This window comes from Oncorhynchus keta, chromosome 21 (genome assembly GCF_023373465.1).
Source record: "Oncorhynchus keta strain PuntledgeMale-10-30-2019 chromosome 21, Oket_V2, whole genome shotgun sequence".
Taxonomy (NCBI): domain Eukaryota; kingdom Metazoa; phylum Chordata; class Actinopteri; order Salmoniformes; family Salmonidae; genus Oncorhynchus; species Oncorhynchus keta.
The window spans coordinates 19,823,549-19,840,284 of NC_068441.1; the positions used below are offsets into that span (position 1 = coordinate 19,823,549).

Consider the following 16,736-nt stretch of genomic DNA (forward strand, 5'->3'; position numbering starts at 1 on the left):
ATGGTAAGGTTTAAGGTTTAGGATAGGCATTAACTCTGAATGGTTAGAATGGGTAAGGGTTAAGGTTTAGGATAGGCATTAACTCTGAATGGTTAGGGTAAGGGTTAAGGTTTAGGATAGGCATTAACTCTGAATGGTTAGGGTAAGGGTTAAGGTTTAGGATAGGCATTAACTCTGAATGGTTATGGTAAGGGTTAAGGTTTAGGATAGGCATTAACTCTGAATGGTTAGGGTAAGGGTTAAGGTTTAGGATAGGCATTAACTCTGAATGGTTATGGTAAGGGTTAAGGTTTAGGATAGGCATTAACTCTGAATGGTTATGGTAAGGTTTAAGGTTTAGGATAGGCATTAACTCTGAATGGTTAGGGTAAGGGTTAAGGTTTAGGATAGGCATTAACTCTGAATGGTTATGATAAGGGTTAAGGTTTAGGATAGGCATTAACTCTGAATGGTTAGGGTAAGGGTTAAGGTTTAGGATAGGCATTAACTCTGAATGGTTATGGTAAGGGTTAAGGTTTAGGATAGGCATTAACTCTGAATGGTTATGGTAAGGGTTAAGGTTTAGGATAGGCATTAACTCTGAATGGTTATGGTAAGGTTAAGGTTTAGGATAGGCATTGACTCTGAATGGTTCTGGTAAGGGTTAAGGTTTCGGATAGGCATTAACTCTGAATGGTTATGATAAGGGTTAAGGTTTAGGATAGGCATTAACTCTGAATGGTTAGGGTAAGGGTTAAGGTTTAGGATAGGCATTAACTCTGAATGGTTAGGGTAAAAGGTTTAGGATAGGCATGAACTCTGAATGGTTAGGATAAGGGTTAAGATTTAAGATAGGCATTAACTCTGAAAGGTTAGGGTAAGGGTTAAGGTTTAGGATAGGCATTAACTCTGAATGGTTAGGGTAAGGGTTAAGGTTTAGGATAGTTTAGGCATTAACTCTGAATTGTTATGGTAAGGGTTAAGGTTTAGGATAGGCATTAACTCTGAATGGTTATGGTAAGGTTTAAGGTTTAGGATAGGCATTAACTCTGAATGGTTAGGGTAAGGGTTAAGGTTTAGGATAGGCATTAACTCTGAATGGTTAGGGTAAGGGTTAAGGTTTAGGATAGGCATTAACTCTGAATGGTTAGGGTAAGGGTTAAGGTTTAGGATAGGCATTAACTCTGAATGGTTAGGGTAAGGGTTAAAGTTTAGGATAGGCATTAACTCTGAATGGTTTGGGTAAGGGTTAAGGTTTAGGATAGGCATTAACTCTGAATGGTTATGGTAAGGGTTAAGGTTTAGGATAGGCATTGACTCTGAATGGTTCTGGTAAGGGTTAAGGTTTAGGATAGGCATTAACTCTGAATGGTTATGATAAGGGTTAAGGTTTAGGATAGGCATTAACTCTGAATGGTTAGGGTAAGGGTTAAGGTTTAGGATAGGCATTAACTCTGAATGGTTAGGGTAAGGGTTAAGGTTTAGGATAGGCATGAACTCTGAATGGTTAGGGTAAGGGTTAAGATTTAAGATAGGCATTAACTCTGAAAGGTTAGGGTAAGGGTTAAGGTTTAGGATAGGCATTAACTCTGAATGGTTAGGGTAAGGGTTAAGGTTTAGGATAGGCATTACCTCTGAATTGTTATGGTAAGGGTTAAGGTTTAGGATAGGCATTAACTCTGAATGGTTATGGTAAGGTTTAAGGTTTAGGATAGGCATTAACTCTGAATGGTTAGGGTAAGGGTTAAGGTTTAGGATAGGCATTAACTCTGAATGGTTATGGTTAAGGTTTAGGATAGGCATTAACTCTGAATGGTTTAAGGGTTAAGGTTTAGGATAGGCATTAACTCTGAATGGTTATGATAAGGGTTAAGGTTTAGGATAGGCATTAACTCTGAATGGTTAGGGTAAGGGTTAAGGTTTAGGATAGGCATTAACTCTGAATGGTTATGGGGTTAAGGCATTTTAAGGTTAAGGTTTAGGATAGGCATTAACTCTGAATGGTTATGGTAAGGTTTAGGATAGACATTAACACTGAATGGTTAGGGTAAGGGTTAAGGTTTAGGATAGGCATTAACTCTGAATGGTTAGGGTAAGGGTTAAGATTTAAGATAGGCATTAACTCTGAATGGTTAGGGTAAGGTTTAAGGTTTAGGATAGGCATTAACTCTGAATGGTTATGGTAAGGGTTAAGGTTTAGGATAGGCATTAACTCTGAATGGTTATGGTAAGGGTTAAGGTTTAGGATAGGCATTAACTCTGAATGGTTAGGGTAAGGGTTAAAGTTTAGGATAGGCATTAACTCTGAATGGTTTGGGTAAGGGTTAAGGTTTAGGATAGGCATTAACTCTGAATGGTTATGGTAAGGGTTAAGGTTTAGGATAGGCATTGACTCTGAATGGTTCTGGTAAGGGTTAAGGTTTAGGATAGGCATTAACTCTGAATGGTTATGATAAGGGTTAAGGTTTAGGATAGGCATTAACTCTGAATGGTTAGGGTAAGGGTTAAGGTTTAGGATAGGCATTAACTCTGAATGGTTTAGGGTTAAGGTTTAGGATAGGCATGAACTCTGAATGGTTAGGGTAAGGGTTAAGATTTAGGATAGGCATTAACTCTGAATGGTTAGGGTAAGGGTTAAGGTTTAGGATAGGCATTAACTCTGAATGGTTATGATAAGGGTTAAGGTTTAGGATAGGCATTAACTCTGAATGGTTAGGGTAAGGGTTAAGGTTTAGGATAGGCATTAACTCTGAATGGTTAGGGTAAGGGTTAAGGTTTAGGATAGGCATGAACTCTGAATGGTTAGGGTAAGGGTTAAGATTTAGGTTTAGGATAGGCATTAACTCTGAATGGTTAGGGTAAGGGTTAAGGTTTAGGATAGGCATTAACTCTGAATGGTTAGGGTAAGGGTTAAGGTTTAGGATAGGCATTAACTCTGAATGGTTATGGTAAGGGTTAAGGTTTAGGATAGGCATTAACTCTGAATGGTTATGGTAAGGTTTAAGGTTTAGGATAGGCATTAACTCTGAATGGTTAGGGTAAGGGTTAAGGTTTAGGATAGGCATTAACTCTGAATGGTTAGGGTAAGGGTTAAGGTTTAGGATAGGCATTAACTCTGAATGGTTAGGGTAAGGGTTAAGGTTTAGGATAGGCATTAACTCTGAATGGTTATGGTAAGGGTTAAGGTTTAGGATAGGCATTAACTCTGAATGGTTATGGTAAGGGTTAAGGTTTAGGATAGGCATTAACTCTGAATGGTTAGGGTAAGGGTTAAGGTTTAGGATAGGCATTAACTCTGAATGGTTAGGGTAAGGGTTAAGGTTTAGGATAGGCATTACCTCTGAATTGTTATGGTAAGGGTTAAGGTTTAGGATAGGCATTAACTCTGAATGGTTATGGTAAGGTTTAAGGTTTAGGATAGGCATTAACTCTGAATGGTTAGGGTAAGGGTTAAGGTTTAGGATAGGCATTAACTCTGAATGGTTAGGGTAAGGGTTAAGGTTTAGGATAGGCATTAACTCTGAATGGTTAGGGTAAGGGTTAAGGTTTAGGATAGGCATTAACTCTGAATGGTTAGGGTAAGGGTTAAAGTTTAGGATAGGCATTAACTCTGAATGGTTTGGGTAAGGGTTAAGGTTTAGGATAGGCATTAACTCTGAATGGTTATGGTAAGGGTTAAGGTTTAGGATAGGCATTGACTCTGAATGGTTCTGGTAAGGGTTAAGGTTTAGGATAGGCATTAACTCTGAATGGTTATGATAAGGGTTAAGGTTTAGGATAGGCATTAACTCTGAATGGTTAGGGTAAGGGTTAAGGTTTAGGATAGGCATTAACTCTGAATGGTTAGGGTAAGGGTTAAGGTTTAGGATAGGCATGAACTCTGAATGGTTAGGGTAAGGGTTAAGATTTAAGATAGGCATTAACTCTGAAAGGTTAGGGTAAGGGTTAAGGTTTAGGATAGGCATTAACTCTGAATGGTTAGGGTAAGGGTTAAGGTTTAGGATAGGCATTACCTCTGAATTGTTATGGTAAGGGTTAAGGTTTAGGATAGGCATTAACTCTGAATGGTTATGGTAAGGTTTAAGGTTTAGGATAGGCATTAACTCTGAATGGTTAGGGTAAGGGTTAAGGTTTAGGATAGGCATTAACTCTGAATGGTTAGGGTAAGGGTTAAGGTTTAGGATAGGCATTAACTCTGAATGGTTAGGGTAAGGGTTAAGGTTTAGGATAGGCATTAACTCTGAATGGTTATGATAAGGGTTAAGGTTTAGGATAGGCATTAACTCTGAATGGTTAGGGTAAGGGTTAAGGTTTAGGATAGGCATTAACTCTGAATGGTTATGGTAAGGTTAAGGTTTAGGATAGGCATTAACTCTGAATGGTTATGGTAAGGTTTAAGGTTTAGGATAGACATTAACTCTGAATGGTTAGGGTAAGGGTTAAGGTTTAGGATAGGCATTAACTCTGAATGGTTAGGGTAAGGGTTAAGATTTAAGATAGGCATTAACTCTGAATGGTTAGGGTAAGGTTTAAGGTTTAGGATAGGCATTAACTCTGAATGGTTATGGTAAGGGTTAAGGTTTAGGATAGGCATTAACTCTGAATGGTTATGGTAAGGGTTAAGGTTTAGGATAGGCATTAACTCTGAATGGTTAGGGTAAGGGTTAAAGTTTAGGATAGGCATTAACTCTGAATGGTTTGGGTAAGGGTTAAGGTTTAGGATAGGCATTAACTCTGAATGGTTATGGTAAGGGTTAAGGTTTAGGATAGGCATTGACTCTGAATGGTTCTGGTAAGGGTTAAGGTTTAGGATAGGCATTAACTCTGAATGGTTATGATAAGGGTTAAGGTTTAGGATAGGCATTAACTCTGAATGGTTAGGGTAAGGGTTAAGGTTTAGGATAGGCATTAACTCTGAATGGTTAGGGTAAGGGTTAAGGTTTAGGATAGGCATGAACTCTGAATGGTTAGGGTAAGGGTTAAGATTTAAGATAGGCATTAACTCTGAAAGGTTAGGGTAAGGGTTAAGGTTTAGGATAGGCATTAACTCTGAATGGTTATGATAAGGGTTAAGGTTTAGGATAGGCATTAACTCTGAATGGTTAGGGTAAGGGTTAAGGTTTAGGATAGGCATTAACTCTGAATGGTTAGGGTAAGGGTTAAGGTTTAGGATAGGCATGAACTCTGAATGGTTAGGGTAAGGGTTAAGATTTAAGATAGGCATTAACTCTGAAAGGTTAGGGTAAGGGTTAAGGGATAGGCATTAACTCTGAATGGTTAGGGTAAGGGTTAAGGTTTAGGATAGGCATTACCTCTGAATTGTTATGGTAAGGGTTAAGGTTTAGGATAGGCATTAACTCTGAATGGTTATGGTAAGGTTTAAGGTTTAGGATAGGCATTAACTCTGAATGGTTAGGGTAAGGGTTAAGGTTTAGGATAGGCATTAACTCTGAATGGTTAGGGTAAGGGTTAAGGTTTAGGATAGGCATTAACTCTGAATGGTTAGGGTAAGGGTTAAGGTTTAGGATAGGCATTAACTCTGAATGGTTATGATAAGGGTTAAGGTTTAGGATAGGCATTAACTCTGAATGGTTAGGGTAAGGGTTAAGGTTTAGGATAGGCATTAACTCTGAATGGTTAGGGTAAGGGTTAAGGTTTAGGATAGGCATGAACTCTGAATGGTTAGGGTAAGGGTTAAGGTTTAGGATAGGCATTAACTCTGAATGGTTATGATAAGGGTTAAGGTTTAGGATAGGCATTAACTCTGAATGTTTAGGGTAAGGGTTAATGTTTAGGCTAGGCATTAACTCTGAATGGTTATGGTAAGGGTTAAGGTTTAGGATAGGCATTAACTTTGAATGGTTAGGGTAAGGGTTAAGATTTAAGATAGGCATTAACTCTGAAAGGTTAGGGTAAGGGTTAAGGTTTATGATAGGCATTAACTCTGAATGGTTAGGGTAAGGGTTAAGGTTTAGGATAGGCATTAACTCTGAATGGTTATGGTAAGGTTAAGGTTTAGGATAGGCATTAACTCTGAATGGTTATGGTAAGGTTTAAGGTTTAGGATAGACATTAACTCTGAATGGTTAGGGTAAGGGTTAAGGTTTAGGATAGGCATTAACTCTGAATGGTTATGGTAAGGGTTAAGGTTTAGGATAGGCATTAACTCTGAATGGTTATGGTAAGGTTTAAGGTTTAGGATAGGCATTAACTCTGAATGGTTAGGGTAAGGGTTAAGGTTTAGGATAGGCATTAACTCTGAATGGTTAGGGTAAGGGTTAAGGTTTAGGATAGGCATTAACTCTGAATGGTTATGATAAGGGTTAAGGTTTAGGATAGGCATTAACTCTGAATGGTTAGGGTAAGGGTTAAGGTTTAGGATAGGCATTAACTCTGAATGGTTAGGATAGGTAAGGGTTAAGGTTTAGGATAGGCATGAACTCTGAATGGTTAGGGTAAGGGTTAAGATTTAAGATAGGCATTAACTCTGAAAGGTTAGGGTAAGGGTTAAGGTTTATGATAGGCATTAACTCTGAATGGTTAGGGTAAGGGTTAAGGTTTAGGATAGGCATTAACTCTGAATGGTTATGGTAAGGGTTAAGGTTTAGGATAGGCATTAACTCTGAATGGTTATGATAAGGGTTAAGGTTTAGGATAGGCATTAACTCTGAATGGTTAGGGTAAGGGTTAAGGTTTAGGATAGGCATTAACTCTGAATGGTTATGATAAGGGTTAAGGTTTAGGATAGGCATTAACTCTGAATGGTTATGATAAGGGTTAAGGTTTAGGATAGGCATTAACTCTGAATGGTTAGGGTAAGGGTTAAGGTTTAGGATAGGCATTAACTCTGAATAGTTATGATAAGGGTTAAGGTTTAGGATAGGCATTAACTCTGAATGGTTAGGGTAAGGGTTAAGGTTTAGGATAGGCATTAACTCTGAATGGTTAGGGTAAGGTTTAAGGTTTAGGATAGGCATGAACTCTGAATGGTTAGGGTAAGGGTTAAGATTTAAGATAGGCATTAACTCTGAAAGGTTAGGGTAAGGGTTAAGGTTTATGATAGGCATTAACTCTGAATGGTTAGGGTAAGGGTTAAGGTTTAGGATAGGCATTAACTCTGAATGGTTATGGTAAGGGTTAAGGTTTAGGATAGGCATTAACTCTGAATGGTTATGGTAAGGTTTAAGATTTAGGATAGGCATTAACTCTGAATGGTTAGGGTAAGGGTTAAGGTTTAGGATAGGCATTAACTCTGAATGGTTATGGTAAGGGTTAAGGTTTAGGATAGGCATTAACTCTGAATGGTTATGGTAAGGGTTAAGGTTTAGGATAGGCATTAACTCTGAATGGTTATGGTAAGGGTTAAGGTTTAGGATAGGCATTAACTCTGAATGGTTATGATAAGGGTTAAGGTTTAGGATAGGCATTAACTCTGAATGGTTAGGGTAAGGGTTAAGGTTTAGGATAGGCATTAACTCTGAATGGTTAGGGTAAGGGTTAAGGTTTAGGATAGGCATTAACTCTGAATGGTTAGGGTAAGGGTTAAGGTTTAGGATAGGCATTAACTCTGAATGGTTATGATAAGGGTTAAGGTTTAGGATAGGCATTAACTCTGAATGTTTAGGGTAAGGGTTAATGTTTAGGCTAGGCATTAACTCTGAATGGTTATGGTAAGGGTTAAGGTTTAGGATAGGCATTAACTTTGAATGGTTAGGGTAAGGGTTAAGATTTAAGATAGGCATTAACTCTGAAAGGTTAGGGTAAGGGTTAAGGTTTATGATAGGCATTAACTCTGAATGGTTAGGGTAAGGGTTAAGGTTTAGGATAGGCATTAACTCTGAATGGTTATGGTAAGGGTTAAGGTTTAGGATAGGCATTAACTCTGAATGGTTATGGTAAGGTTTAAGGTTTAGGATAGACATTAACTCTGAATGGTTAGGGTAAGGGTTAAGGTTTAGGATAGGCATTAACTCTGAATGGTTATGGTAAGGGTTAAGGTTTAGGATAGGCATTAACTCTGAATGGTTATGGTAAGGTTTAAGGTTTAGGATAGGCATTAACTCTGAATGGTTAGGGTAAGGGTTAAGGTTTAGGATAGGCATTAACTCTGAATGGTTAGGGTAAGGGTTAAGGTTTAGGATAGGCATTAACTCTGAATGGTTATGATAAGGGTTAAGGTTTAGGATAGGCATTAACTCTGAATGGTTAGGGTAAGGGTTAAGGTTTAGGATAGGCATTAACTCTGAATGGTTAGGGTAAGGGTTAAGGTTTAGGATAGGCATGAACTCTGAATGGTTAGGGTAAGGGTTAAGATTTAAGATAGGCATTAACTCTGAAAGGTTAGGGTAAGGGTTAAGGTTTATGATAGGCATTAACTCTGAATGGTTAGGGTAAGGGTTAAGGTTTAGGATAGGCATTAACTCTGAATGGTTATGGTAAGGGTTAAGGTTTAGGATAGGCATTAACTCTGAATGGTTATGATAAGGGTTAAGGTTTAGGATAGGCATTAACTCTGAATGGTTAGGGTAAGGGTTAAGGTTTAGGATAGGCATTAACTCTGAATGGTTATGATAAGGGTTAAGGTTTAGGATAGGCATTAACTCTGAATGGTTATGATAAGGGTTAAGGTTTAGGATAGGCATTAACTCTGAATGGTTAGGGTAAGGGTTAAGGTTTAGGATAGGCATTAACTCTGAATAGTTATGATAAGGGTTAAGGTTTAGGATAGGCATTAACTCTGAATGGTTAGGGTAAGGGTTAAGGTTTAGGATAGGCATTAACTCTGAATGGTTAGGGTAAGGTTTAAGGTTTAGGATAGGCATGAACTCTGAATGGTTAGGGTAAGGGTTAAGATTTAAGATAGGCATTAACTCTGAAATGGTTAGGTTTATGGTAAGGGTTAAGGTTTAGGATAGGCATTAACTCTGAATGGTTATGGTAAGGGTTAAGGTTTAGGATAGGCATTAACTGAATGGTTATGGTAAGGGTTAAGGTTTAGGATAGGCATTAACTCTGAATGGTTATGGTAAGGGTTAAGGTTTAGGATAGGCATTAACTCTGAATGGTTATGGTAAGGGTTAAGGTTTAGGATAGGCATTAACTCTGAATGGTTTGGGTAAGGGGGTGACGGGGTGAGCCTGCTCTGCCCAGGGGGTGAAGGGGTGAGCCTGCGGAGGGGGTGAAGGGGTGGGGTGGGGGGTGAATGTAGTAGTGGTCCGAGGGTCAGGAGGTGCTGGTGCAGATAACTTCAGGTCTGTTTCAGTCAGGTGATACATAACAAAATGGAGAGAATGTGTGAGGGGAGGGGGAAGGGGTGGCATCATACACAGCACAGAGGAAACAGCAGGGATCTACTCTCTCTCTCTCTTGCAGTGCATGCTGGGAGTTTTTTGTAGTTTGAGTGTTTGGTATGGAGGGCTCTGTCCTGACTTATTTTCTTGATTCTGTCCTTGGTCTTTTCTTTCAATTTTTCTTCTCTATGGTGGAGGGTAAATGCACAATTTGTTTTAGCGGCATCCACCGTTTTTCCAAAGTTAGGGTGGAAGAGGACAGAATTTTCATTTCCTGGGGTTTGGAAGGAGTGGTGTGCACGATGGCTTCTCCGCCTAGCGCGGAGGAGATGCTGTCGTTACGGCATGGATTCAGGTGTGTTCCTGAGAATGGAGTTAAGGTGGAGGAGGTTCTGTTTGCGGTCGGTGAACAGGTAGGAACTGGGTTTATACATTCTGCTTCTAGAATGAACAAAGCTGTGGTTGTGTTCATGAAAATAACACATTTTGGTTGGTAGGCTCTTTCCTAGTGGAATATTTGTAAGGGGTGTGTTGATGCCAATTTTGCCTCTTTGTACCCCTTTGACCAGTGTGGTAGTCGCAAATTTTCAAATTATCAAATTAGGAAAGTGCTGAGTCATATTGGTAAGTTTGCTAGAGGTTTCCGTGTACTGTCATGCAGGTTATCAGGCAGATGCCGTTAAGCATGTTGTTTCGTTCCGAAGGCAAGTGTTCATATTTCTGAATAACAATGAGCAACAGCTAAATGTGCATTTTAAAGTGAGGCATGGGGAGGGGCTCTACACAGGGTTTGCCAGCACAGACAGTCTACGGTGTTTTGAATGTGGGCATAAGAGCTTTGCGTGCCCACATAACCTGTTTGGGATAGGGAGCGGGATTTTCACGTCCGAATGAAAAGCAGGCCCAAAGTAAACTGCCTGCTACTCAGGCACAGAAGGATATGCATATAATTGGTAGATTTGGATAGAAAAGACTCTAACGTTTCTAAAACTGTTAAAATCTGTGAGTATAACAGTACTTATTTGGCAGGTGAAAACCTGAGGACAAACCATCCAGGAATTGTTTTTTGAGTTCACTGTGTTTTCAATTGGTTTTCTATGGGAATCTAGATTTCTGAGGCATCTGGTTGCAGTTCCTAGGGCTTCCACTAGATGTCAACCGTCTTTAGAAATTGGTAGATGTTTTTCTTTCTTTCTTTTGAGTAATGAAGAAGTATAGCTGTTCAGACTGAGTGTCGAGTCTAGTGTGCTGTTGTGTTTGGGGCGCGCGACTCAGCGCTCGCTCCACTTTCATTTTATCCGGTATTGAAGATAGTTTATCCGACTTAAATTTTATCGATTATTTATGTTTAAAATACCTGAAGATGGATTAGAAAAGTTGTTTGAAATGTTTGGACCAAGATTACAGGTAACTAATTAGAGAAATGGTAGTCATGTTGGGGAGATGGAACTGGTGTTTTTCTGAATCAAATGCACCAAATAAATTGACATTTTGGAGATATAATGACGGAATTTATTGAACAAAAGGACAATTTGTGATGTTTATGGGACATTTTAGAGTGCCAACAGAAGAAGATCTTCAATGGTAAGGCATGAATTATAGCGTTATTTCTGAGTTTTGTGTCGTGCCTGGCGGGATGAAATATGATTGTCATGTGTTTGTTTGATGGGGTGCTGTCCCTATCACTCTAGTATCCCTGTCACCTTACCCCTATACATATCTACCTCTATCACTCTAGTATCCCTGTCACCTTACCCCTATACATATCTACCTCCATCCCTCTAGTATCCCTGTCACCTTACCCCTATACATATCTACCTCCATCACTCTAGTATCCCTGTCACCTTACCCCTATACATATCTACCTCCATCAATCTAGTATCCCTGTCACCTTACCCCTATACATATCTACCTCCATCACTCTAGTATCCCTGTCACCTTACCCCTATACATATCTACCTCTATCACTCCAGTATCCCTGTCACCTTACCCCTATACATATCTACCTCCATCACTCTAGTATCCCTGTCACCTTACCCCTATACATATCTACCTCCATCACTCCAGTATCCCTGTCACCTTACCCCTATACATATCTACCTCCATCACTCTAGTATCCCTGTCACCTTACCCCTATACATATCTACCTCCATCACTCCAGTATCCCTGTCACCTTACCCCTATACATATCTACCTCCATCACTCTAGTATCCCTGTCACCTTACCCCTATACATATCTACCTCCATCACTCCAGTATCCCTGTCACCTTACCCCTATACATATCTACCTCCATCACTACAGTATCCCTGTCACCTTACCCCTATACATATCTACCTCTATCACTCCAGTATCCCTGTCACCTTACCCCTATACATATCTACCTCTATCACTCCAGTATCCCTGTCACCTTACCCCTATACATATCTACCTCCATCCCTCTAGTATCCCTGTCACCTTACCTTTATACATATCTACCTCTATCACTCCAGTATCCCTGTCACCTTACCCCTAAACATATCTACCTCCACCACTCCAATATCCCAGGCACCTTACACCTATACATATCTACCTCTATCACTCCAGTATCCCTGTCACCTTACCCCTAAACATATCTACCTCCACCACTCCAATATCCCTGTCACCTTACCCCTATACATAACTACCTCTATCACTCCAGTATCCCTGTCACCTTACCCCTAAACATATCTACCTCCACCACTCCAATATCCCTGTCACCTTACCTCTATACATATCTACCTCTATCACTCCAGTATCCCTGTCACCTTACCTCTATAAATATCTACCTCTATCACTCCAGTATCCCTGTCACCTTACCCCTAAACATATCTACCTCCACCACTCCAATATCCCTGTCACCTTACCTCTATACATATCTACCTCCATCACTCTAGTATCCCTGTCACCTTACCCCTATACATATCTACCTCTATCACTCTAGTATCCCTGTCACCTTACCCCGATACATATCTACCTCTATCACTCCAGTATCCCTGTCACCTTACCCCTATACATATCTACCTCTATCACTCCAGTATCCCTGTCACCTTACCCCTATACATATCTACCTCTATCACTCCAGTATCCCTGTCACCTTACCCCTATACATATCTACCTCTATCACTCCAGTATCCCTGTCACCTTACCTCTATACATATCTACCTCCATCCTTCTAGTATCCCTGTCACCTTAACCCTATACATATCTACCTCCATCACTCCAGTATCCCTGTCACCTTACCCCTATACATATCTACCTCTATCACTCCAGTATCCCTGTCACCTTACCTCTATACATATCTACCTCCATCCTTCTAGTATCCCTGTCACCTTAACCCTATACATATCTACCTCCATCACTCCAGTATCCCTGTCACCTTACCCCTATACATATCTACCTCTATCACTCCAGTATCCCTGTCACCTTACCCCGATACATATCTACCTCTATCACTCCAGTATCCCTGTCACCTTACCCCTATACATATCTACCTCTATCACTCCAGTATCCCTGTCACCTTACCCCTATACATATCTACCTCCATCACTCCAGTATCCCTGTCACCTTACCCCTATACATATCTACCTCTATCACTCCAGTATCCCTGTCACCTTACCTCTATACATATCTACCTCCATCCTTCTAGTATCCCTGTCACCTTAACCCTATACATATCTACCTCCATCACTCCAGTATCCCTGTCACCTTACCCCTATACATATCTACCTCTATCACTCCAGTATCCCTGTCACCTTACCCCTATACATATCTACCTCTATCACTCCAGTATCCCTGTCACCTTACCTCTATACATATCTACCTCCATCCTTCTAGTATCCCTGTCACCATAACCCTATACATATCTACCTCCATCACTCCAGTATCCCTGTCACCTTACCCCGATACATATCTACCTCTATCACTCCAGTATCCCTGTCACCTTACCCCTATACATATCTACCTCTATCACTCCAGTATCCCTGTCACCTTACCCCTATACATATCTACCTCTATCACTCCAGTATCCCTGTCACCTTACCCCTATACATATCTACCTCTATCACTCCAGTATCCCTGTCACCTTACCTCTATACATATCTACCTCCATCCTTCTAGTATCCCTGTCACCTTAACCCTATACATATCTACCTCCATCACTCCAGTATCCCTGTCACCTTACCCCTATACATATCTACCTCTATCACTCCAGTATCCCTGTCACCTTACCCCTATACATATCTACCTCCACCACTCCAATATCCCTGTCACCTTACCCCTATATATATCTACCTCTATCACTCCAGTATCCCTGTCACCTTACCCCTATACATATCTACCTCCATCACTCCAGTATCCCTGTCACCTTACCCCTATACATATCTACCTCCACCACTCCAATATCCCTGTCACCTTACCCCTATATATATCTACCTCTATCACTCCAGTATCCCTGTCACCTTACCCCTATACATATCTACCTCCATCACTCCAGTATCCCTGTCACCTTACCCCTATACATATCTACCTCCACCACTCCAATATCCCTGTCACCTTACCCCTATATATATCTACCTCTATCACTCCAGTATCCCTGTCACCTTACCCCTATACATATCTACCTCCACCACTCCAATATCCCTGTCACCTTACCCCTATATATATCTACCTCTATCACTCCAGTATCCCTGTCACCTTACCCCTATACATATCTACCTCCATCACTCCAGTATCCCTGTCACCTTACCCCTATACATATCTACCTCTATCACTCCAGTATCCCTGTCACCTTACCCCTATACATATCTACCTCCATCACTCCAGTATCCCTGTCACCTTACCCCTATACATATCTACCTCCATCACTCTAGTATCCCTGTCACCTTACCCCTATACATATCTACCTCCATCACTCCAGTATCCCTGTCACCTTAACCCTATACATATCTACCTCCACCACTCCAATATCCCTGTCACCTTACCCCTATACATATCTACCTCTATCACTCCAGTATCCCTGTCACCTTACCCCTATACATATCTACCTCTATCACTCCAGTATCCCTGTCACCTTACCCCTATACATATCTACCTCTATCACTCCAGTATCCCTGTCACCTTACCTCTATACATATCTACCTCCATCCTTCTAGTATCCCTGTCACCTTAACCCTATACATATCTACCTCCATCACTCCAGTATCCCTGTCACTTACCCTATACATATCTACCCTATCACTCCAGTATCCCTGTCACCTTACCCCTATACATATCTACCTCCACCACTCCAATATCCCTGTCACCTTACCCCTATACATATCTACCTCCATCACTCCAGTATCCCTGTCACCTTACCCCTATATATATCTACCTCCATCACTCCAGTATCCCTGTCACCTTACCCCTATACATATCTACCTCCATCACTCCAGTATCCCTGTCACCTTACCCCTATACATATCTACCTCCATCACTCCAGTATCCCTGTCACCTTACCCCTATACATATCTACCTCCACCACTCTAGTATCCCTGTCACCTTACCCCTATACATATCTACCTCCATCACTCCAGTATCCCTGTCACCTTACCCCTATATATATCTACCTCCATCACTCTAGTATCCCTGTCACCTTACCTCTATACATATCTACCTCCATCCTTCTAGTATCCCTGTCACCTTAACCCTATACATATCTACCTCCATCACTCCAGTATCCCTGTCACCTTACCCCTATACATATCTACCTCTATCACTCCAGTATCCCTGTCACCTTACCCCTATACATATCTACCTCCATCACTCCAGTATCCCTGTCACCTTACCCCTATACATATCTACCTCCATCACTCCAGTATCCCTGTCACCTTACCCCTATACATATCTACCTCCACCACTCTAGTATCCCTGTCACCTTACCCCTATACATATCTACCTCCATCACTCCAGTATCCCTGTCACCTTACCCCTATACATATCTACCTCCACCACTCTAGTATCCCTGTCACCTTACCCCTATACATATCTACCTCCACCACTCTAGTATCCCTGTCACCTTACCCCTATACATATCTACCTCCACCACTCTAGTATCCCTGTCACCTTACCCCTATACATATCTACCTGTATCACTCCAGTATCCCTGTCACCTTACCCCTATACATAACTACCTCTATCACTCCAGTATCCTGGCACATGTAAATAGGTTATTGGCAGTGGTGGAAAAAGTACCCAATTGTCATACTTGAGTAAAAGTAAAGATATCTTAAAATGACTTAAGTAAAAATGAAAGTCACCCAGTAAAATACTACTTGAGTAAAAGTCTAAAAGTATTTGGTTTTAAATATAGTTAAGTATCAAAATTCAAGTAATTGCTCAAACATATCAAACGTATCAAAAGTAAAAGTAAAATTATAAATCATTTCACATATCTTATATTAAGCAAACCAGATGGCACTATTCTCTTATTTTTATTTATTTATGGATAGCCAGGGGCACAATCCAATACTCAGGCATAATTTACCAACCAAGCATGTGTGTTTTGTGAGTCCGCCAGATCAGTGGCAGTAGGATGACTAGGGATGTTCTCTTGACAAGTGTGTAAATTAGAACATTTTCTTGTCCTATCGAGCATTCAAAATGTAATGGTCATCAGGCAAAATGTATGGAGTAAAAAGTATATTATTTTCTTTAGGAATATAGTCAAATTAAAAGTTGTAAAAAATATAAATAGTAAGGTACAGATACCCATATAAAATAAATCAAGTATTTTACTTTACACCACTGGGTAACTTTTGAAATATTTCCTGTATCTAGTATGCTTACTTACTTTATTGTGTATTTCATATTTCTTATTCTTATTTCTCGTGTTTTTTCTTTCCAGTAATACATTGTTGGGTTTTGCTGCAATGGTCTTTGTGCCGGGGTCTGTTATATCTGGTATAATTCTCCCATCTTATCCGGTGTCCTGTGTGAATTGAAGTATGCTCCCTCTAATTCTCTCTCCATCTCTCCCTCCCCTCCCGGAGGACCTGAGCCCTAGGATCATGCCTCAGGACCACCTGGCCTGATGACTCCTTGCTGTCCCCAGTCCACCTGTCATGCTGCTGCTCCAGTTTCAACTGTTCTGTCTGCGACTAGGGAACACTGACTTGTTCACCGGACGTTCTACCTTGTTCTGGACCGGCTGTTTTCGACTCTCTCTCTCCCTCTCTACCGCACCTGCTATCTCAACCTCTGACTGCTTGGTTATGAAAAGCCAACTGACATTTACTCCTGAGGTACAGACCTGTTGCATCCTCTACAACCGCTGATTATTATTTGACCCTGCTGGTCATATATGAAAGTTTCAACAACCTTAAATGGCCATGTACTTGTATAACCTCTGCCCGGCACAGCCAGAAGAGGACTGGCCAGAGCCTGGTTCCTCTCTAGGTTTCTTCCTAGGTTCC

The 16,736-nt window shown here is 40.7% G+C and overlaps 1 long non-coding RNA gene across 7 annotated transcripts; it reads right to left on the minus strand.

Moving 5' to 3' along the window:
- Nucleotides 1-12,261: 12,261 nt before the first annotated feature.
- LOC127910545 (uncharacterized) lies at nucleotides 12,262-15,248 on the minus strand. Of its 7 annotated transcripts, none has more exons than XR_008075223.1 (5): nucleotides 14,657-14,864; nucleotides 14,284-14,424; nucleotides 13,203-13,390; nucleotides 12,994-13,108; nucleotides 12,262-12,382 (listed from the first exon to the last, which is right to left on the minus strand). It is a non-coding gene; the product is annotated as an uncharacterized LOC127910545 (long non-coding RNA). The 7 variants fall into 7 exon arrangements; XR_008075227.1 differs by lacking the exon at nucleotides 14,657-14,864 and adding an exon at nucleotides 15,080-15,248 and having other exon boundaries at nucleotides 12,265-12,450; nucleotides 13,015-13,108; XR_008075228.1 differs by having other exon boundaries at nucleotides 12,265-12,450; nucleotides 13,015-13,108; nucleotides 14,704-14,864.
- Between the last annotated feature and the right edge of the window lie 1,488 nt (nucleotides 15,249-16,736).